The sequence below is a fragment of the Sturnus vulgaris genome, chromosome 6 (assembly GCF_052056855.1).
Source record: "Sturnus vulgaris isolate bStuVul1 chromosome 6, bStuVul1.hap1, whole genome shotgun sequence".
Classification (NCBI taxonomy): domain Eukaryota; kingdom Metazoa; phylum Chordata; class Aves; order Passeriformes; family Sturnidae; genus Sturnus; species Sturnus vulgaris.
This window is the reverse complement of record NC_142248.1, coordinates 21,263,592-21,286,379: the sequence shown is the minus strand read 5'-3', so window position 1 is coordinate 21,286,379 and position 22,788 is coordinate 21,263,592. Positions and strand designations below refer to the sequence as shown.

The 22,788-nt window shown below is 36.3% G+C and overlaps 1 long non-coding RNA gene across 2 annotated transcripts in view; it reads left to right on the top strand.

Annotated features, from left to right (window-relative positions):
• Positions 1-3,306: 3,306 nt before the first annotated feature.
• LOC148223356 (uncharacterized) overlaps positions 3,307-22,788 on the top strand; it is a 41,306-nt gene continuing 21,824 nt past the window's right edge. The window contains exons 1-2 of one of the 2 annotated variants that reach the window (XR_015804592.1): positions 3,307-3,516; positions 8,223-8,372. This is a non-coding gene — a long non-coding RNA (uncharacterized LOC148223356). The remainder of the gene's footprint in view (positions 3,517-8,222; positions 8,373-22,788) is intronic. The other variant, XR_015804593.1, reaches the window with a different exon arrangement.

Genomic DNA, 22,788 nt, shown 5'->3' with positions numbered 1-22,788 from the left:
ATTCTATTTTGTAGATACTTGAAGGGTATAATTCCTCCACTTTTTTTATATATTAGGTATTTTTCCCAGTGATTGTCAAACTCGAGGAATGTCCTTATATGTTTGAGACATATTTTGTATGTATCTCTGTCTTTTTATTTAACTAAACTGTTTATTCAACACTTAATATAAATAGAAGGACACAAATGAAGTTTTAGCTGGAGTGCTGATTGATGAGTTTTCCAAGAGAAAGACATCAATGGCATTATATGTTTTTAAGATGCACAACACTGGTGATATTTATAAACACATGGTAGGTGTGCATAAATCAGTGTGTTTATGGCATTTTATTGAAGAATGTGAGGTAGGTTGTCATGGTGATTAAAAGCTTCAAAATGCTATTTATTGGTATTAGTTTGCTGGGCATAAAGGCATGTTCATTCTGCTACACTGAAACTTTAGTTGTAAAAAGAGCTACATTTCTACCTGTATTGCAAGGACTATTCTAGCAGAATAAGTAAAGATCCAATGAACACATTAGACTTAAAGAAAAGATACTGCTTTCTATTTTTGATCAACATAACAGTTTTTGTTTTGAAGCTATTTAGGAGGTTGTCTTTTAACTATGTAGTGTTTCAGGCTATTTATAAGGCAGCAGAAAATTGTCAACTTCTCCAAATCTCTCTACCCCCCATCAAGAAAAAAAATAGTTCTAGTAACTGGTAAATGAAAGTATTTTCTTCATATGGAAATGTTATAGAAATTAAAGCACCAAATGTGTTTTGGTGGTATTTGTCTTTACAATAGTATATACTCTATATGAAAAAGCTAGAAAATATCTGGTGCTTTTTCCTTAAGTAATTAGAAAAAACCAGACCAGTTAACCTTGTTAAAAGCAATGTTGTTTTCTGCATGAGGTCACTGATGTGTTGCCATTAGTATGGTTGGTTTTTTAACAATGAAATCAATGAAAATTCTGCAACAAATGCTGCATGCATACACAACATCACACACATTCCGAATGAGTAATACAGTTTTCATAACAGACTTGAAGTGATGATTATTAACTAGAATTATATATATTTATATTTAAACTGACACTACAGAATTCTTTTGAGTCTTGACAGATCTGTGGAATATTTAAATAGAGTAATTGTAGTTACCAGACCTCCTGGGATTAACCTGCTGGAAAGAAAGTGACATTTTGCAAAGAGAAAAATGAATTTATATTGGGAAAAAAAGCTAAAAATGAGGTTATGGTGTGCCTGTTTGTAACCATGCAGGAGGAAAATATGTTTCTATGAAGTCACTAATACACTGTAGCGATATACTTCACTTACACTTAATTACAGAGGGGCTTTGCATATCTCTTTTTGGGTTCTATGTTTCCTGAAGTAGAATAAGCCATGCTGAAAGGAAACTTATGAGATATTTAATTTTTAGTGCATTAGTGTTTAGGAGTTGATTTTCTGCTATTTGTGTTTTCACTGGGAATAACTTTACTAAATTCAACATACTCTATGGTAATAAAGAAAGAAGTCATCCAAAAGTGAAAAACACCAATCTCTCCCTCTGTGGCACAAACTACTTTGGATAAATCACACCCTTTCACTTATAATTGTCAGGCACACTCAGATTTTCAATTAGAGCAGCAGTGGTAAACGCTGCCTGCTGAGCTTTCCTGAACTGAATAGAATCACAGAATCACCTCATAATTTAGGTTGGAAGAGAATTTTGGAGGTCATCTGGCTCCACTCAAAGCAGGATCAACTTAACAAGGTTACTCAGTGATTGAGTTTTGAGTGGTGGCAATGCCAACAAAACCTGTTCCACTGTTTGACTATGATGAAATTTCCCATGTTGCAATTCATACTCACCAGCTCTGTAATTGTGCCCATAGAAGGAATTTGGCTTTGTTCTTCCAGACCCTCCTAGTAAGCAGTTGAAGACAGCAAGAAGATCATTAAGATTTCCCCTTTGCTTATTCTTCATATATTCTAATAGAATAGCACCAGCACTGGTGGCTGGCTGGTATACACCACCAGTGCCTGTGGAGATGGTTGGTTGCTAAGAGCAGAACTAGAAAAATTCAGCATTAAGTGGAAGGAAGTGGTTTCATAAGGAAGTGAATGAGACATTAACTGTTCCCTCAGGAACTTGTGGAGACCTTAATATCAAGGGTATGTCCAATGCAACAAATAATGCCATCCATGAGCTGGCAAGCAGAAGTAAGCCATAAGAACCTATGAAACTGAAATTCAGGAGAAACATGGCATTCATGGGTATTGAAGTGACTTTAACCGGTGTTCTACTTATGTACTCTGATATTGCCTACAGCAAAAATATAAGTGGGATATGATGGGTGCAACTATGTCTTCCTACATTATAGAATTCTTATATAATCATGATTTTTACATTATATATAATAAATACAATATTAAAATTAATTAAACATATTTATCATATTTTCTCATCGTCCTTTAGGACACCAGGAGTAATTTTCTTATCCTAAATACTCTGGACTTATAAATTGATAATGCATGACCAAGATAAGGTGAAACATATACGACCTTTCTTTTCTGTTACCATGCCATGCCATTTAGCAGCTAAAACCTCAAGTTCCTACCATTGCTTTTCCTGTAACTATGGTTATTAGTTAATTTCAACTGCTATTACTAGGAAAAAAATGCTGCCACTAGTCTCTTTTTAGCAGCAAAAAAGTCTTCTTTTTTTTTTCCACAGTAAAACCATTCAGCCTTTGCTGAAAGCTACACTGAAAGCTAATGTCCTGAAATAGTATTTGCTGCTATGCTCTTTAGTCTCTTTCTCCCCTTGACCAGGCAGCAAAAGAGGATTAAAAAAATATATCTACACTAATAATTGCTGGAATGAGCAACACACATTGTTAAATAAATACAAGTATTTCTTTGCAAGACATTTGACCAAGTATTTCTTGAAGGTAACAACATGCAGTTCTAATTACTGAATGACTGCCCCTTCCTTGAGAAGTGACCATGGTAAAAGAAGAGTAAGTAAAGGGAAAAAATATGAGGACAAGCATGCAAAGTTCTCTTTGAAATATTTTACTCTGTTCTTACACTATCTTGTGTCTTCATCAAAGTAGTGTCACCTTCTTGTAGTTGTGCATTAAGCTAAGTGTATAATGAATAGTTCATTCCCCTTCTTAGCTTCTCCTCAGGGGGAGAATTAAATGTGCACTCTTACATCCTGTTTTGGTGCAGTTTTATTTTTTAATTTTTTAGAAGATTTTTGCAGAAGGTGCCTGAATTGCAGAAAGTTGTCAGAATGAAGGACTCGGGGGACAGAAAATTATAGAGCAGAACATTATTATGTATCCTAGTAACTATTCTTTTAATCCTGTCTCAGCCTATACAACCACAGAGGTGCAGAAGGAGGAATAAAGGCCTATTACCCTTATTCCTCAAATCTGCATGTGACTGCAAAGCAAGCCCAGCATTGAAAGGCTGAACTGTGAGCTCTGCTGGACAGAGGCATCTTCTCGGTGTGTGGAGGAAGGTAGGTAGTGTCGTTCCACCCACAAGCTGTTCTAGTGGTTTTCCTTTTTAGGAGCTACACATGGAAGGGAAAAACCATTTTGGAAATGGGTCTGGACATAAGTCTTTGCTATACAAGGGATATGTACTACCTACCAAACAAGAGGTGACAGGTATGTTTCTGACTTCCTCCTGTTTGAAGCCACTTTGCACAGATACTAATTCTTCATTTGAGATGAGAAGCTGGACAGATATGGGAGTCAAAAGGTTGAAGACTGTATAGAGTTCTACAAAATGTCTGCACGCCTAGCACCTATATCATAGAGAATTTTAAACAAGATTTCTGTCTTTTTCTGTAATTTTTTCTTTTGGATTGTCACTGTGAAGGAAGGGGAACATTGTAGCAAAACTAAGTTGAGTCTTTAGATAAAACTTTAAAAATGTCTCCTTTTCCCCACCTTATTCTCTCCTGTTTTGCTGAATATTGGGTGAATAAAAATACAAGTTAGAGAGGGAAATATGTCCCTAATATGAAAGAGAGAATTACAAAATGAGCATTCAACTTGAAGAGAATGTCAGGGAACAACAGTACCTTATACTGCACTCTGAAAAATTGTAAAAAGTACAAAGGTTCATAACATATTGTAAAGAAAATTCTTTAGAACTTGCTCTGTTATCTTGGAGGTAACAGACACACCATATGCTGTGTCTGGCAGTTGCTATGGCAACTACTTTTAAAATTTAAGCATGGGGAAGCTATTGCCTAAAATCTGCACAACTTGGGGCCAAATCTTGCTTGATGCTGAGCATCAAGGGAGAGTAAAAAAGATAAAAAGGAAATACTAAAATATCTTTCTTGTTGGTTACTGAAATTTTATCTTGAAATCAATACTAAAGGAGATTTCAAATCGTGGAGTCCCGAGGACATTGGAAAAGAGAAGAATGGGATGATTGCAATATCTTAAATTTAATACCATACAAACTGCAATTAAAATTAGGAAAAACTTATTTGTTCATTGAGGCATTTTACATAAAAATATGATATTTGTGTGAAAATAATCTGTCACTGTTTTATGTATTTGAGAAATCTTGCTTAGAAGTCAAAAATTAGTCAATTTTTGAAGGAAATAGATGGGAAGGTAGTAGATCTCCATAAAATGTTATTAAACTTATTAAAACTTAGCAAATGCAGATTTATTTCCTTGGAAAAATAATTTTAAACTTTGAATAATGCTTGGACTATCACACCAGCAGCCTGCATAATGGACTTCAAGTGCAAAAAAGGCTTAAAATATCGAATAAGGGTGCTTCTAAGGAAAAAGAAGTACAAATAAAATTAAAGATACTGTTGTTCTTCACCCAGAAACGTCTATTAGACCTTGGTACAATGAATGCTATTACAAGCAAGATCAGCACTTCAGTAACTGGATTTCTGTGATTAATCTACATGACAAATTCTGTATTGCCCACATGCATTCTAGGTTTCCTTGAGAGTTTGCAAAGGTGGGACATAATTCAGCCAGAAAATAATACTGGTGAACTATAGCTCTTTGCAAAATTACCCATGCAAACTTAACTTGTGGCTTGGAGTCATTCAGTAATGGTCTGGCCCAATGTCACTGGAGTTGGTGGTGTTCTCTCTATAGATGTCCCCAGACTGTGTTTGAAGCACTGCCCAGTCTGCTTACCTTATGTTAATACTTGTTGGATTAATCATTACCAAGAATATCTGATGTTTTTAGCCCACATCAATGTAACACTGACTTTCTAAAAGTAATTTTTAAAAATTGTATTAAAGATTCTTAGATTGTATGAGATCATGGAATATGCAGAGTTGGAAGGGTCCCACAAGGATCATCAAATCCAGCTCTTATCCCTGCACAGGACAGCTTCAAGAGTCACACCATGTACCTGAGAGCACTGTTCAAACACTTAGTGAACTCTGCCAGGCTGATGCTGTGATCACTTCCCTGGGCAGCCTCTTCCAGTGCCCAATCACCCTCTGGAGTAAGAATGTTTTTCTAATATCCAACCTAAACCTCCCCGACAGAGCTTCAGGCCATTCCCTCATGTCCTGTCACTGTCACCCCAGACCAGAGATCAGTGCCTGCCCCTCCTCTTCCTCTCATGAGGAAGCTGTAACTGCAGTGAGGTCTCCACTCAGTGTCTTTTTCTCCAGGCTGAATGGACCAAGTGAGCTGAGCTGCTCCTCACACTGCTTCCCCTCCAGGGCCTTCACCATCTTCACTGCCCTCCTTTGGACACTCTCTAACAGCTTAATGTCTTTTTTTTTTTATTGTGGCACCCAAACCTGCCCCCAGCACTCGAGGTGAGGCTGCCCCAGCTCAGAGCAGAGCAGGACAATCCCCTCCCTTGCCTGGCTGTGATGCTGTGGCTGATGTCCCCAGGACAGGGTGGACCCCTTGGCTGCCAGGGCACTGCTGGCTCAAATTCAACTTTCTGTCAACCAGGACCCCCAGGTCCCTTTCCACGGCCCTGCTCTCCAGCCTCTCACTCCCCATTCTGTTTGTACATCCAGGATTACCCTGTCCTGGGTGGAGAATCCAGCACTTTCCCTTGTTGAACTTTGCATGCTTGGTGATTGCCCGGCTCTCTTGCCCTTGTCCAGGTCTCTCTGCAGGGCCTCCCTGCCTTCGAGGGAGTCAACAGCCCCTCCCAGTTTTGTATAGTGTCAAGCTTGCTCTGTATCCCTTCCAGTCCGGCATCCAAGTCACTTATGAAGATGTTGAAGAGCACAGGGATGAGGATGGAGCCCTATGGAACCCCTTTAGTGACAGGTCTCCAGTCTGATGTCCCCTTCAAATGCCACTGTCACCCTTTGTGCCTGACCTGTGAGCCAGTTGTTCACCCATCCCATGATGTGTTTATTCAGCTGTGTGCTGGATGTTTTGTCCAGAAGGATCTGGTGAGAGACAGTATTGAAAGCTTGACTAAAATCCAAATGGATTACTTCAACTGGCTTCCCCTGATCAACAAGGTGGGTTACCTTGTCCTAAAAGGAAATCGGGTTTGATGAACAGGACCTTCTTCTCATGAAGCCATACTGGCTGTGACTGGTGTCTGTTTTGTCTTTCATGTGTTTTCCAATGGTGACAGAATAATTTTTCCGTAACTTTACTTGGCACTGAAGTGAGACTTGTAGTTTCTGGCCTCCTCCTTCTTGCCCTCCTTGAAAATTGGGGTAACATTTGCCAGCTTGCAGTCAGCTGGGACCTCTCCAAGACCACTCAAAAATCATTGAGAGAGGATTTTTTTTCAAGATAAAACATCTTGCAACATTGCAGGATCCTTGCAAGAAAATGTTACTCAAGTGTCCTTTTCTCATGCTGTTATTTCTCACTGGGTTGAGTCTCTAAGTCCTCCCTCCAAAATAATGAATTCTGTGAGCTGTGACTCTCATAAGCTGCTATGAAATTATCAGTGCCATTATTGACAAGAGAAAGAGTTAAACATTGCTTTAGGCACTAGTTTATTCAGAGCTTTTGAAATTAGTTATTTACATTGTAAAGAAAAAGATGTGTTTTACACGCACTCTCTTTAGCTACAAGGATCGTTATTCTATCTTCTTTGCTTTGTCTGCTGCTCATTAATCAATGTCCCTTAATTTAATTTCTTGAAATATTTTTTGATGGACAGCAGCAGTAGAAAAGGTTGGTGCCCATCTCCTTCTCCTCTGTTCCCTGTCCAGTCACATTTGGGCCTGAAAATCATTGCCATGTCTGTGAGAAAGACAGGTCTTGCTGACTGGTTTTTCCAGTTCCTGGCCTCTGGCTCTATCCCTGTACTGTTTGTCCTTCTAGAAATGTCTAATATTTTCTTGGCAGACCATTTCTGAAGGGGATGTGCATCATTTTGCCAGAGATTTGACAATTCTTCATGTCACATTAAGATATTTGCTTGCAAAAACTGACTTGTTGCTGAATAGACACTAAGGCACTGATGTTCACAGTATAGCTGATAGCTGGTGGAAATGAAATAATCTGTATTGACACATTTGGAAGTTTCACATCTTTTTCTACTTAACATGCTAACGTGATAATTGCTAGACTGATGATTTTTCCAGTGACACGTCTCCTTTTGTCAATATTTAGACCTGTGTATAGAAAACTTATCTATCACACCTGGCTAATTTTCACTTAATTTAAAAATAAATCAAACATATTTAGTTTGCAGGGTTAGCAGAACAAAATGAGGTTTTATAAACATTTTTCTTGAAACATTATTTGAAGAATAGGAAAAGATAATGGTAAATATAAAATCTGGCTCAAATGAAAGTATATTCCAGGAAATTCTTTTAATGCTTAAATAAAACTAATTGAACATTTAAATTGAGGCTTCATTCTGCTTGCCATTTACTGCAAGTGAAACCTAAACATAATGCCAAATAAAAATAGCAACAAATACCCAATAAAATCACTTCAATATCTATCCAGGAGACAGGCGAATTTGTAGCCAAAGTGATTCTGTGTTCCACTGTACGTTTGTTCATGGGGTTTAAATATTGAACCCAAGCAATGAATTAATCTAGGTTTCTATCATAGCATTTCTTTGCTGTGTGTGCTATGACTTTTGCTATTAGTGATTAGACAAACAATTTGTCAGTGAAGGAACATAGGCTGTAGTATTTTGAATATCCTGACATAACTGTAAACATTATTAGCTTTCGTTTTCTTTAGCTTTGATGCTTTTTGTTGGACTGATCCTCAGGAATGACTGCAACCATACTGTTCTGGAAGAATAGCTATCATGGCCATGGAATGAATCACTTCACCACTACTTTCAAAGGTTAAAGTCAACACTTTTCTTCTACATGTAATTATCCTTCTTGCTGTAGTTCTGTTTTCACACCCTTGTCTGGTAAGTGTGTTCTACTTGTTGGGGTGGAAAGTTTATTCCCTTATCTTTGGTTGCAGCTACTCTGTGTAAAGATATGTGTTCACTTACTGTGAGCTCTTATTCTATAACACTTCTCAAATAGTTTATTTTATTGTGAAACTGATATTCCAGTTACATGATTGAGAATTCAGTCATGGTCAGCTTTCACTTAGTCTGAATGGTTATGAAATCTTATATGTAATACGAGTGTTTCACAAGGTTTTTAGTATTATAGATATTCCACATATCATAATTTTGGATGTCATTAAGCTAGTTAAGGTGTTTTTCTTTCACACCTTTTTCTTCAGATAATGAGAACCCACTTTGGGTTTTGCATTCAGAGACTTTTGTCTCACAATCAGAAGGATGGACAGTATTCTAGAAAATGCCACTGTGAATTTGCAACATGTACTGACATATAAAAGAAGCAAAATTCATACCTTTTTCCACTAGATCATTGCATTTCCTGATTCTTCTTTGATATTAATTTGCTTCCAATAACAAAAATATGTGATCTGAAAAATAACTTCTGTACATTTTTATGAAATCCAATAAAGAATCTTTTTCTGCACAACTTCAGTCATCACAACAGGTTTGTCTTGTAGTTGCATGCTTATTAATACATTCCTGCTGTTCCTTGCACTATGTTGTGCATCTTATGCTGAAATGTGGAAGCTGACTGCTTTTATCATGTGTCACTCAGTGCTTCTTTGCTGAGAATCTCTGGAATTGTTTCCCTGTGTCTTAGAAACAAACCTGATATTTGCCATTGAACTATATTTATATTTTGCTTTAATGCTTTTATTTTTTAGTTAAAAGGCATAATTTCACATGTTATCTCTCAATATATGGTTTTAGTTTATCTTTCAAATAGTTGCAGTTGCCCATGAAATTTCTCAAATAGTTTGCCTTTGATCAGATATCAGGTATTCCTTATGCAGCTTTTACTGGGTTTTAAGCTTCATATACTTCACCACTATTGTGTAGGCCTTTAAAATGAGAAATATGGGTAAGAGGGAAGGAAATGTGCTTTTGCAATCAATACTCTTGTTAGAAATATTCTGTATTATTCTGTCTTACAAGCCTTGCAAAGGACTCTCATTCTGTGGAAAGATTATATCGTAGCTTTCTATAACCTGCAGACACAGCTAAGTATCTGATTTCCTGAGTGATAGTGCTTTTTTTCTTCTACAAAAATCTGGAAACATTGCCTTCATTTCTTTTCCTTGTTAAGTTCCTATCCAGACTAAGAGATTTAGAGAACTTATTTTTTTCCAGAATAAAAAAAATTCCCCCACTGCAGATAAGTGTCAGAACATTTTCAGAATGCCAGTTACTTGAAAAGTCAGTATAATAATAGGTTTGTACCCTTTCATGTGACAGTACCCATAAACTTCTGTAACAATAAAACTGAAGTGCAGCCAATCGATCCAATATTGTGATCTTCCAGCTTTTTTCACATGCATAATTTTTAAGTGTTTTAAATTTTGATCCCAAGGCAAAAGACAGGAAGTGTTTTATAATGCTTGAATACTTCTGTCTGATAATGTTGTGAACCAGGGCACAATTTTGCCAAATCCATGCCATTTTTGGAACTACCAATTTTCTATATAAGTTTGTTCTTTTGTGGATGTATTTGCACAGAAGGGGAACATTAGGGCTCTGGTAGGGAAATACAGAGAAACAAACCGAGAAACAGAGACTAATTTTGCCTTAAGACTAGACAATTTTATAATCACCCTCCACAGCTTTGGGAAACAGGAGTCTTGGTTTTGCATTTAAATCTGTTTGGCAGTATGCACTGTGTCTCCCAGCCACTTGGTTATTTGTAGAATTTGCTGTATTCAGGGGGTTTGAAATACTTTAAAACAAATTGAGCTGAATGGGCATCTTAAACCATTTCCTGATTGGTGTGTCTTCTAGCCCCTAATGTGCCTTTCTAGGTCTTAGTTATTTCCTTTTCATAAAAAAATAATTGCTCTTAAAAATGTCTGCTTGGATTTCTTTTGTAAAGAGAGCCAAACTGAGGAGCTCTAGGCAGATTAACTGGACTGCTTCGTTTAGTAGGCTCTCTGAGCTTTGAAGAATGCTTCAAAAGTATGGAATAAAGCTCTTTTTCTTCCTATTTTTGCATGGGCTAACAACTTCCCAGTCTTTTAATTTGCTGTCCTGTTGCATTAGAGTTCATTATCTTTGTGTTTCAGTTTAGTAATTCTGTCTGAGTTCCTATCCTTTCTCTCTTCTGAGTCCCTGCCGAAAATGGCAATACAAGTAACACAGCAGAAGCTTGTATACGGACAGAAGATATAATGAGAATAACACTGCTCGTGGGAATTAAATGCTGCATCACAGGGTTTCATTTGTAAATATCTGCAATGGAAAAATATGTTTAAAAGTGCATTCAGATTCACTGTTTGGAATCTCCTCTCTTTTGTGCTATGCCTGCACTGTTCATATTACAAAACAAGGAATGCAGTTCAGGCTAGATTGAGGGTTAGATATGTAAATTTGGAGAAAACAAGGCCAAAAATGGTTTTAAGGCATAGTAAAGACAAAACTGACTTTAAATGTACAACAGAAGCACAAAACATTTGTGCAAATATTGGCTGATAATAGCTTCAAAAATGAGAAGTTCAAGGAACAAAGACTGCAAGTGACTTATTCAGTGTTGTTTGGCCAGATGGTGGCAAAATGCAGGTCTTCAAATGACAGTTCCCATGTGCTGACTTCTCAAGGAGATCATCACATTAGCTGTGAACACACAGATTGTTTTCTGAGTGGAAAACTTGACCTGTCTTGTACCAGTCCAGAAGTCTTTTACAATATCATACACGGTGGGGAGGATGGATATGGATAGTTCACACATGGAAGTACTATTCAGTGAAAGGGCTGGCTGTTTTCATAACTGAGAAAAAAAAAAAGGATTGTGTGGAAAAAATTAAACTGGCTCTTGTACGAGATTTATTCCCCTTGGTCTAGAAAAGATCTTCCATCAACTCCTTTACTTTTTTAAGAGGAAAATTGGGAAAAGCTTAAAATGTCTACTTTAAGGTATTTTGTAATTCAATTTGTAGGTATTTTTTCTCTCAAGAAGAAAGAATGCAGAGAAAGGTAATCTTGATGTTCAAAGAGATTTTGTCAGTTCTGTTGATGTCAGTATCAAAAGAAGTTGATAATTATCTGAAGAAAACACATTTCTCTTAGTTACTTTCTTTTTCATGAAAATTTCTCAGGTTAATCACCAGCAGATCTGCAAGGGTATGTACTGTGCACCTTCACTTCTGCAGCACATTGTCTACCAAGATTCATACAGGCAATTATAGCATTATACCTTCTCTGGTATGACTAAACTCATGTTGGATAGACTGCAAAGAGAAAAACCTAGTAGTTATCTTAAAACTATATTTCTTGTACAGTATAATGATGCCAAAGGCATGGGTTAGCTTTTTGCTATCTATAGATCATGTTTGGCCATGTTGTGTTTCATTTAAGGGGGACTCTATTGCAAGTGCTGAAGGTGAAGAGGTAGCTCATGGAGAATTGTGAGTGCATTTCACTTTGCATGATTAGTGTTTATTTAAGACAAATAAGCTTCTGCATTATTATTAAATGAGTTCTTCAGCCAGAATAGGCTCTATTCTGTGGAGCATTTGTCCTGATTTAATCTGTACACCACTTCTCCAAGAGTGTTAACTTGTGAAGACACTGGAGGACTTCTCGATGACAGTTTAATTTCTAGCTGAATTGCCATCAAGATCAGCTCTGAAAATCATCACAATGATAAAAGAAATCAAAAGGCCTTACTGCAAATGAAGCAGAGATAATTTTTTTCTTTTTTTATACGGAACAAAAGAAGTTCTAATACACTATTGCTCTTTGGATTCTCTTTAAAATTTCCTTCAGAACGCAATAGCATAACCTTGTCTATGACTTCCTTTGGTTGGGATCATACAGTGTGATTCAGACAATGACGTCTTCAGTTCTGCTCATCAGGATTTATCTGCAGAATAGTGCAAAGCAACATTTATTCATTTATTATGTTTAATTTCACAGACTTTTAAAAGGTTTTATAGCTTAAAAAGCCATGTGTTTTGCCCTTTATGTTTCCTTCAAAGCTGCATCCACTAAAAGGAAAAGGAACTTGGAAATGCTAGAAATTCAAAATTTCTCACATACTAATTTGCTCTCCTTTGGATTTTTCATAAAGACAAATCAGGCAGAACATTTCTGTACCTTAGTTTCCTCAGCTGGAGAAGGAGGGGGAAAAAAAGAAGCTGTGATAACTCCCACATATGTTGGGAGGATACATGCATTTCATAGGCTTGAATGGAAAGCTTTACATGAGAATATTTACAATAACCAGTGCTCTTATTTTGTCTGGCCTCTCATGAAAAGAAACAAAGGGTTAATTCTGGAAGCTAATTCTTGGAGCTATGCTGTTGTATAAATCTAACCTTGGTATTATTCAGTGCTATATTCTAAAAAACACTTTTTTTTTTTCTCTTTCCCCCCCTCCCCCAAATAGTACTGCACCATAATTACGATTGCCATAGAGGCAGGAGCAGAGGAATTAAATTCCCCATAGGTGTCGCATGTAATTGTTCCTAGAGAATCAGAAGATTAAATATGGCAACAATGCACAGCACAAGATAGCCTAAACCTAGTTTTCCTGCAGAACTGCAAATAGTAGCAAATCAAAAGACTGTTCTCCTTAATTACCACTGTATGAGGCATCAAGCTAAAAGCAGGCTCACTCTGTAATGTTTTCTATACAATTACAGTATGTACATACAATGCAAGCCCTTATGCACCACCTAATAGACAATATTATACACACAATTCTTGCTAACTTCCATTTTACAGTGAGAAATCACTGGTGAGCCTAGGACATTGACCTCTAAGCTTCCCCAGCAAGCAATACTTGACTAAACTAAGGGAATAGTTTTACTTCCTGAAGCCAGTAGAGACTATTTATACTTAAACACATTTCTTCACAACTTACAGCCTGTTGTATTAGGTGAGAGCTTGTGAGCTGGATGGGCTGCAATCTCTGTCAGGTTTGCAAGCTGGAGCTTGTGGACTACTTCACAAACTTTACACATTTTCTATCTCTCTCTGTATTCTGAAATCAGCTACCCTGCTGATCAGAAGTCCCTTTGGGACCTGAACTCAAGTCAGCAAGAGTCAAAGAGCCAAAACAATAAAAACAGTGTGGGGTTTTGGGGAAGAAATTGTCATTCTTGCACATTTATCTAACATGTAGCAGTCTGAGCAATATTTTCTGTTTTTGTTCTGAGCCAAAATAAGTATTGGGACAAGCTAAAATATCTTCATTGTCCTCACTGACACTTTTGCCAGGAATTTATGTAGTTTCATGTCATTATTTCTTAAATCAGATTTCAACATCAAGGTATTCCAGTAATGAATTTCTTCCTATTGTAGTTTAACTGCTCATTGAAATTTCCATTCAGTTGGAGAAACCATTTTGCTCTCTGACATGTTTTTACTGATTATCAGGGTTAGTGGATACACTGTGCACTGAATTTTAATTGGCACCGAGCTATATATCTTTAGTGAGAAAAATGGGAAGTGCTTTTCATTAAATTCTTGGAATTCAAGTGTTGTCTTTGGGGATAAAACGATTCATAAGATTTACTGATTTACATATCAGAAGCAGATTATAAATCAGCCTTCACCTGTGGCATAAACAAAAGAAACAAAATGCATAAACAAAAGAAACAAAATTTTGATAGTCCTTATTTAAACAAAACCTATTTATACAATTATTCATGTTGTAACAGCAAGTATTATTTTACTTACTGTACAAGGTCAATTACTTACTGTACAAGTGGATTTTAACTTTTAGCATATTCACCTACTTTTATATAGGAATTGAAATAGCACAATAGTACTAAATACTATCTGAAAATAGTTGCATTTTATAGGGATTTCTTCTCGCAATATTAGCACCAACTGAAAATTATCTTTTTCTATATTAATAAAATGAACTGTTGGAGATGCAAAATATCAATACTTTGTCTGAAGGATGGAAAATGAACAAAGCCCAGGTAAGCAGACTTGCACTGTTTTTAATAGGAATAACCAGAGATGCACAGTTATTTCATAACAAGTGAATCAGAAAGAAATACACTTTAGGAAAGTATCAAACAGTTGTTAATTATGGCATAGTGGACAATCTAATCCTCCTAGGAAGCCCAAGTGCTGTCTTTTCAGATCCTAGTTCTGAAATTCATTTCTTCTTCTTGGAAAGAGACAAAATGCTATGTATTCTCTCAAATCATCACAGTCCAGCCAGCTGAGGGGAAGAAAATGAATCCTCTAAAGTAGCTTGAAATTCTACATATTTGCCATCAGGTAATTAAGAGGTTATGTCCATTATCCATATTTTCATTTCAAAGGCAATAAAAGGATAAAGAGAATCATTAAAGAAAAGTGAATCATTAAGGAATATTGTAGCTGAGGTAACACCACGTTTTTGTGTAAATCAGATAAACACATTTGAGACTATATTATTAATGCTGATTACACAAAATAAAAATCTTTATTATATATATTAGGAAAGAAGTTGATTTTGTTTTATTCATTTAGAAATGTTTCAAACACTGCAGAATGAAGCAGCCTAAAGATGAAATGTAGATTGTTTTCTGGTTTGCAGGAGATGATAAGCCACTCTCTAAGCTACAAATAATGAAAAGAGAGGAAATGAAAAATATACTAATGAAGATGTTGCAAAGAAACTTTCTCAATGACTCTCAATGCCTGAGTTTATTTTCCTTCAACATGGCCTGAATTGTAGTTGTTTGTACAGTTATTAATACTTTAATTTTATTTGTTCACTGCAGAAAAACCTGATTTACATCTTGTGCAATTAAATGATGAGTCAGCCTCAATCACATACCAATCTTGCTTTCTTGAATGCAGCATTGAAGGTGACCTCAATATGTTTTTGACATTGAACTTACAGAAAGCGTTCTGCAGAGAAAATTTTGTATTGGGCCTAGAGAAAAGTATACCCCAAAAGACACTGCATCTTTCAAAATTGATGGTGGTGGCTGAATTCTGATTGCATTCAGACCATAATTAATGAACTTCTGGTTTTACACTGTTGTAAATTTTAGAAATGTAGCTGGTAACCATCTGGTGAAAAAGGTAATCTTGCACATACAGAAAGAATATTTTAGGACGGGAAATAGTCTAACTTGTGTGCTGAATAGCTATGTGGGAATTTGCTGCAGTAATTACCCTCCTATCATTAGTGACAAGTAATTGCTATAGCAACCCTGCTGCCACCTGTCTCACACACTCTCTTTCAAACACACACACACACACACACACACACACACACACACACGCTCTCTCACTACATATTCATAGTTTTGAAACAAAAGCAGAAAAGCCAGTAGCTTAATGTCATTTATTGAATCACTGTTTGTTCTAATCATCAAAATATAACCTCTTTCTCCCCTGCCAACTCCTCATAAATATTTATTAAAAATAAAACATTTGTGTTGTAGAAAATAATGCTGTTCAACCAAAGTATCTCTATTCAACACTAATTCTCTGAGGGAGAGAAAACAGAATTCTCACAGCTTGATTCCTTTTTTTAATTTTATTGCATACATTGGGCCTGAGACTGATTTTGCAGATATGGATGCGAATTCCAACAAAGGCAGCTATCTAATATATGTAACTGGTTTGGTATTCACACCTAGGGCAGCTGAGATTTGTTCTTTGATTCAGACACATCCCAAACCACCATGCGACTCTGTCAGCACCAGGTATTTCTTCCTTGCAGGCAAACACTTCCAATTTGCACACAATATTTTTAACTTGTTGGCAGTGGGTGGAGACTGAAGAACAGGCTGGCTATCAAGGTTTCACTATGGTATCATCTAACCCTGGTCCTAGTTTTCTATTTTGCTACTGCTTTTGACCATATTAGTGGCACCTAACTTTGAAATTCTAGAATAATCTACAAGAGTAACAGTTCCTTTGTATTTAAAAGTACCTGAATTTCACAATTCCCTATGATTAGGCAGTGAAAGAAGAGAATGGTTTCTGAGCTTTTTCTTTTTCAGCTTATGAAATGCCAGCTTCAAACCCACAGTAACAAGCATTCTTCATAAAGCAATGATCCTGCTACAACAGCGCAGGACAGAAATCTGGCTTTGTCAGGTTTGTCACCACTAGATGTCAGCAAAATACCAATAAACAGGGCCTAGCCGTGCAAATTAAAAACCACTAGGTCTCTCTAACCCTATCACTCAGTATGTTCTAATGTGAAGATGAAATAAAACAGCGTTTGAAATATGAAAGAACAGTGAGGAAATTCAGGAACAGCATGCCTCTACATCCGACATTTGTGCCCCACATGCTTATTCCAACTCTTTTGATCAAAAGAGACCATTCACATTTAATTCTTAATATATGGATTTTTTCCAAAATAAGACATTTTCTCACGCTGTTCACTCCATCTAAAAATAATTCTGTGCCACAGTTTTTCATGTTGCTGAGGATGAGAAGGGAGATATCTAATGAAGTGCAGAGGTATTCAATTTTTTCAGATAAGCAAAATGTTTGGAATATTATTTCAGATACAAGCTTGCACACAAAAAGTAAATATTGTAATATTTTTAGAGAATTAAACCCTATTCTTTTCATTGTTTTTTTGAATTAAAAAAAATACCTTAAAAATTTTCAAATCAGCTGAATAATAGTTTTAATTTTAAAATCACCTTACAGACTTTATTAAGGGTGTTAAAAGCTATGTGCCTCCTTAACATCTCCCTGCAACTGCCAGTAATCTGAATGTTTTATTTATTTGGTTTAAAAACTCGCAGGAAGAAACCTGCTTCTGATTTATTGTGGAACGGTTGTCCAGTCATGTGAAGCATGGGTAGACTTCAGCTTTCAAGAAGGAAATCCATGTACTGTCCGTTATACAATTTGTCTCATTTATTTCTGATTAAATTATTCATTCTTTCTCTGACGTTCTATCTCAAGATAATATGGCCTGTCAAAATACAGGGTTTGCAAGCAGAAAGTAGTACTCATTTCCCAGACATATGTAGTCCTTCTGTGCTAAATCTTTAAGCAGTATACATTAATCCGAGGGATTTGTTTGTAAATTGTCCTGTATTTTGTCACCTGTTTAACTTGAATTTTTCCATATATTTGAAGATTAAAGAACTATATATTTTGTTAATGGGAATCTTCTGCCTCATACCAACAGGGAATAATTAAAAGACAAATAATAACAAAAACCAAAACTCTGCAAACATATAAAACATGAAATGCTGTCTCAAAAACATTACAGAAAGACATATCTAATAGTTTATGTTGAGAAGGAAACAGAGGATTTTTAATGTTCATCAGAAATAAATCAGTGCTATAAATGAGTTGCAGGAGTTGCAATGCTTTCTTCCTAAGTGCCAGGGGTGCATTTAGCCAGTGCCCAATACCATGATGTAACTCTGCTCAATGCTGCACATTGAGACCATTTAATATTTTACAGACAATACTGGTCTTATGGATTTGGGAACCTATTTTGAGTACTTCAGAAAAAAAAGAATTCCAGAGATTTCCCTGAAGCTTACTCTTAGAAATTAACAATTCGCTGCATTACTTCTGTGTTCAGTTCAGCAAACAAATAAATAAAATTCTCTTTCAGCAATGAAGAGGCATTTATACAATTTATCTTTTGAGCATCAGTACACTACTAAAGTAAAAAACATATGATGGTGAATATCAAAATTCAGTAACTACTTAAAACTCCAATGTTTAATAGCACCTGAGCTTCTTATTTAATCTCTTCCTACCAATTTAGCAACTCTTACCAGAGGAGGAGGCAGAGATTCCTGGGGGTAATTCTAGGAGATTATAGGTTGGTTGATGCTTGCAAGAAAACCCACAACAGTGCATTCATATTTGCTGATGGAAATAGTAGAGACTACTCTTGAGTCCATGGGCAGCAAGACTGGTTATTTCTCTAATGGAAGGGAAATAACAGAAGAAAATATCCAGTTCACACCTGACTGTGGGTTCTGCAGACTTAAGGATCATTCTATTAAAGTCAAAGCCCATTAGCAGTGTGTAAACAACCTCTTAGACACTGACTGTTCATGTTGAATATATTTTTACATGTTTTCAGTTCTCATTCAAGGCAGAAATGTCAACACTTTTGCCAGACAGTAAAGGGCAGACATTAAAGGGTGCTACAATCTTGAGGCTGCCATCTGTTATTCTTGAGTGCCAGTCCTGATGGAAAGGAGAGGTGATACTTAAGAAGGATGGCAACGGAGAAGCAGTGGGAGGGATTCAAGGGGAGGAGGCTTTGTCTGGAATTTCTGTTGCTCTTGCATATTGACTTTTCACTAAAATATTGCACATACATGATTTTTTTCCCCCCTGAAGATGAAAACTGCTGTCCTCTCAAAATCTGCTTGGTATCTTATGAAATCTCAGTGTCTTATGCATGTGATTCAAATACAAATAAAGGATTGATGGCATTTATAACATCTTCTACAGAAGGCATATTGATGGGGATTCATGAGTCACAAACAAATTGCACATATGAAAGCAAACTGTATTGGAACACATTGCACTTCCATCCAGAGGCTGTTTTAGGAAGCTAAATACTATGGCATACTCATTATGGAGGAAAACTGCATTTCAAATGGTAATGGAATATATTGTCTGACATAAACAGATGAAGAAACTTCTTTTCCTTTTCCTCTGTTAGCCAACCAGCGAGAAACACCATCAACTTGGTAGGACAGCAAAGGTTTGAGGATCCAAGAGGGTGTAGATTGTGTTTTTTTCCTTCCCACTAGACTTACGCTCAAAAGGAATTTCCAAGTAATTCCTAGGTAATAAGGGATGAGGAAGTCAGAATATATTTTATATTTTCTCTCAAAGATCAATGGCTTTATTTCCCTTTCTGAATATCTGCTTCTATCCTTAAAACATCAAATCTGCATTTACATCCAAAGACTTTTGATGAGATTCTAGATTTCTAGTTGTGCTGACAAATATTTGGAATAATTTTTCCTGAAAATCAGTAGTTATCTGTCAGCTAGATAATAAGTATTCATTCAGCTAATGAAGGTGGATGATTACCAAAAGACTAACCTAGAAACTTGGTGTGTACTTTGAACCTCTATTGTACTTCATGATACAGTATTCAGAATAAATTGTGCATCAGTAGACTGAGACACTCAGCAATACAAGTACATTTACACTGGTGTAGCTGGAAGCAAAGATAGCAAATATGGAAAGCATCAGACCAAGATGTTACTCAGATCAAAATTATGAGACTGGTGCTGCAAAATCAACCATTAAACATCGAGGTTTCCATTTGGAAACATCACTCAGACTGTGAGCTAAAGGATCTCCCAAGATAGGTCATGTGGAAAATGATGCCAAACTAACTGGTAAGTCAGTAGCAATCTGCAGATTCTATCTTCTTGCAGAATGATTGTATTTTTAAAGTGAAAAACTGGGGTGTTGTGTTCAGGGGTTCTCAGGGAAACATTCTGGCACAGGAAAAAGGGAAGTTGGCCAGGATTCAAAAAAAAAAAAAAAGAATAAGAAAAAAAGAGGGCACTCTTCATTTACTTTCAGTGCTAGAATAGAAAACTAGGACATCATGTAGTAAGGACAGGTTGGATAAATTTTCATCACTGTGTCACCTCTTCCCTGTCTTCACTCTCAAATTCATTCATTCACATCTAGCTCAAGCCTTGTCCTCTTACGTCGACATGCACACCATCAATTTTGTATGTGATTTATTTTACCTTTTTTTATACTCTGAGTTTTGACAACATAATTGAACCATTTTTGCTCATGATTAAGGTCTCCTAGAGAAATTAAGCTCTGTCTTCAGAAATGTTATCCCATTTCATGTTAGGATTTCCCTTTCTCCTGTTTGATCATTTTACACTCAGGACTAACACATCTACACTGAAACTTCCATCTGACACTTTGAGGCTTAGGGTATTACTCTTTTCTCTTTCTTTTTCTATATTCTCTTTCAAGACCAAAGCTTTTCATTTGGTTGAAAACTCACTTTCCTTTGTAGTAAAGCCCAAACCTCACCATAACCCTAAGCCTCACACGTGCATACCCCATTCTGCACTACCACTTACTGACTGAAGAGTCTAAGCACATATACTTTTAAAGGCAATGATGAATTCTGCATGCAGGAAGATTGCCTGTGTTAGCTACAAACATACTTTTCTACCTCTTCATTCTCCTCGAGATGATAGTCCGCTGAGCTACTACAGTATCTTTCACAATATTTAATCAGAACCAATCATTATAAGTTTTATAAGAAGAAAAATATACACTTTATTATCATAGGTCAACATTTTGTTAGTAAAATATAGTAAGCAGTCACAAAACAATTCAAAAAAACCTACCCTGAGCAATGATGGCAGAGGAATGCCTAACAGTTATCTAGCAATAACTTGGAAAATATGTTAGACTTTAAAAAGAAAGTAGTTGGCAACCCATCACGGTAAGAATACTACTATCAATTTATAAATGGTCATAGCTGTGAGTGCTCAAAGTTCAATTTTCAAGAAGAACAGATGTTATTCAACAAAACTGCTCAAAACATTGTTTCTCAGGCCACAAACACCAGCTCTTCTACTATGGCAGAGCAACCATGTGAAACATGGAAACTTTGCAACATGGAAAAGTTTAATGCTTTGGGATTCAATGGAGATAAAATCCATTAAATTTAAGCATGCATTACACATTTACATCCCTGGCACCTGAGCAGAAAATGCAGACTATACCATTTAAATTTGTACAGTGAATAGAAATCTCCAAATACGGAATCAAATTCAGTCAAAATCATTGTATCTTTAATTCTATAACGTTTCAGTCTGCTTCTGGCTATCAGACTTGGGAGGTACTGTGTGTAATTTGAATTTGTTTTAATAAGAAGTTGTCCTAAAAGTAGGTTAGAAGTTGATGAAAACATCTGATGAGTATTCATCCCCAATATGTTTTAATGGTATAACCATTTAGTCACGAGGACTTTAAGCAATTTAAGAAGGGGGGAAAAAAATGGAAGCAAATATAAGCTAACTTGAATACAAGTATGTTAGTATGGTGAGTTTGTGGAGTCTTCATCTGTGGAGATAATCTTAACACCTGGCTGGCCATGGTCCTGAGCAAGGCATGGGGGTAATGACCTGTCAGCCTCAACCATTCTGTGATTGTGTGATCCTCCCAGGCTTGTTTGTTTCATTATCTAGAAACAGCCAAATTTTTCTACTAAAACTATGTTGCTGCAAACTAGGGTATACAGAATATATCCTGTTTATAAATATGATCTTGTTACCACCAGGAAATAAACTGTCAGTTAATTTAATTAATTAAAAAAATAAAAACACATCTCAGATGAAAGCTAGCTTGGAAGTAGCCCAGAGGTCAGAAACTGAAATCTTTGATGTATGCTCGATTATCTCAGTCTTCAACATATGTCCTTGCATGATGCTGTCTGTAAGTTTCTGAAAATGGTGAAGACACTCCACATTTCCAGTGGGTGTAGGAACAGTAAAAACAAGCAAGAAAGTGAACTTCCTGGATAATGCAATAGAAATAGCATCTCTGTGCCCATCTGAAACTTCATTTAACCAGCTAAGGCTTACAGTCAGTCTAACATTACAGTGCTAAATTCATTCAGAGGCTCAATTGGCTTACTGCAAGTGAAAACAGTATTGCAAGCATTGATGTAATTTCTGAATTTGACACTAGGCACAGATATTTTTGTGGGTTATAGGTCATTTGAGTCTGAACATTCAAGTCTGCCTATGTAAGCTACATCAAAACAACAACAAAAATTTGTTTTAAAAATTTAATCATTAAAACTTTTAAAATAATCCTGCCAGTATTGACTAATCTCTGCAAGAAATTGAAGAGTTGAAAGAGGTTAAAATGATCAAGTTTTCACTAATATTTTGCTATTTGAATGCATTTGGGCTCGAATTTTCAGAGCATTTTAAAAAACAAGCATAGATCCAATTCATTTCAGTCACAGCTGCGATTACTTGGCACTTGCACGGATCTGCCAAGGATGACTCAAATAGGTACCTAGAAAATGTGGCCATTTTTAGCAGCCATTATCAGCCATATGAAAATTTTAATTTAAGTGTCTCAATTACCATCACATTAGAACTTTGTGGTAGATTCAGTTCTCACTGTCACAATTCAAATCCATTATCCTTCACCTGCCGTTTCCAGTTACACTCTGGTCCTACCGACTTTCCTAGTTACATGATGGATGAATCAGTTTTCATTTGATCTTTATTCACCATTGCAGTTTATCCTTGATATGTTTCCAGAACAGAGTGTAGTCTTATTCAAT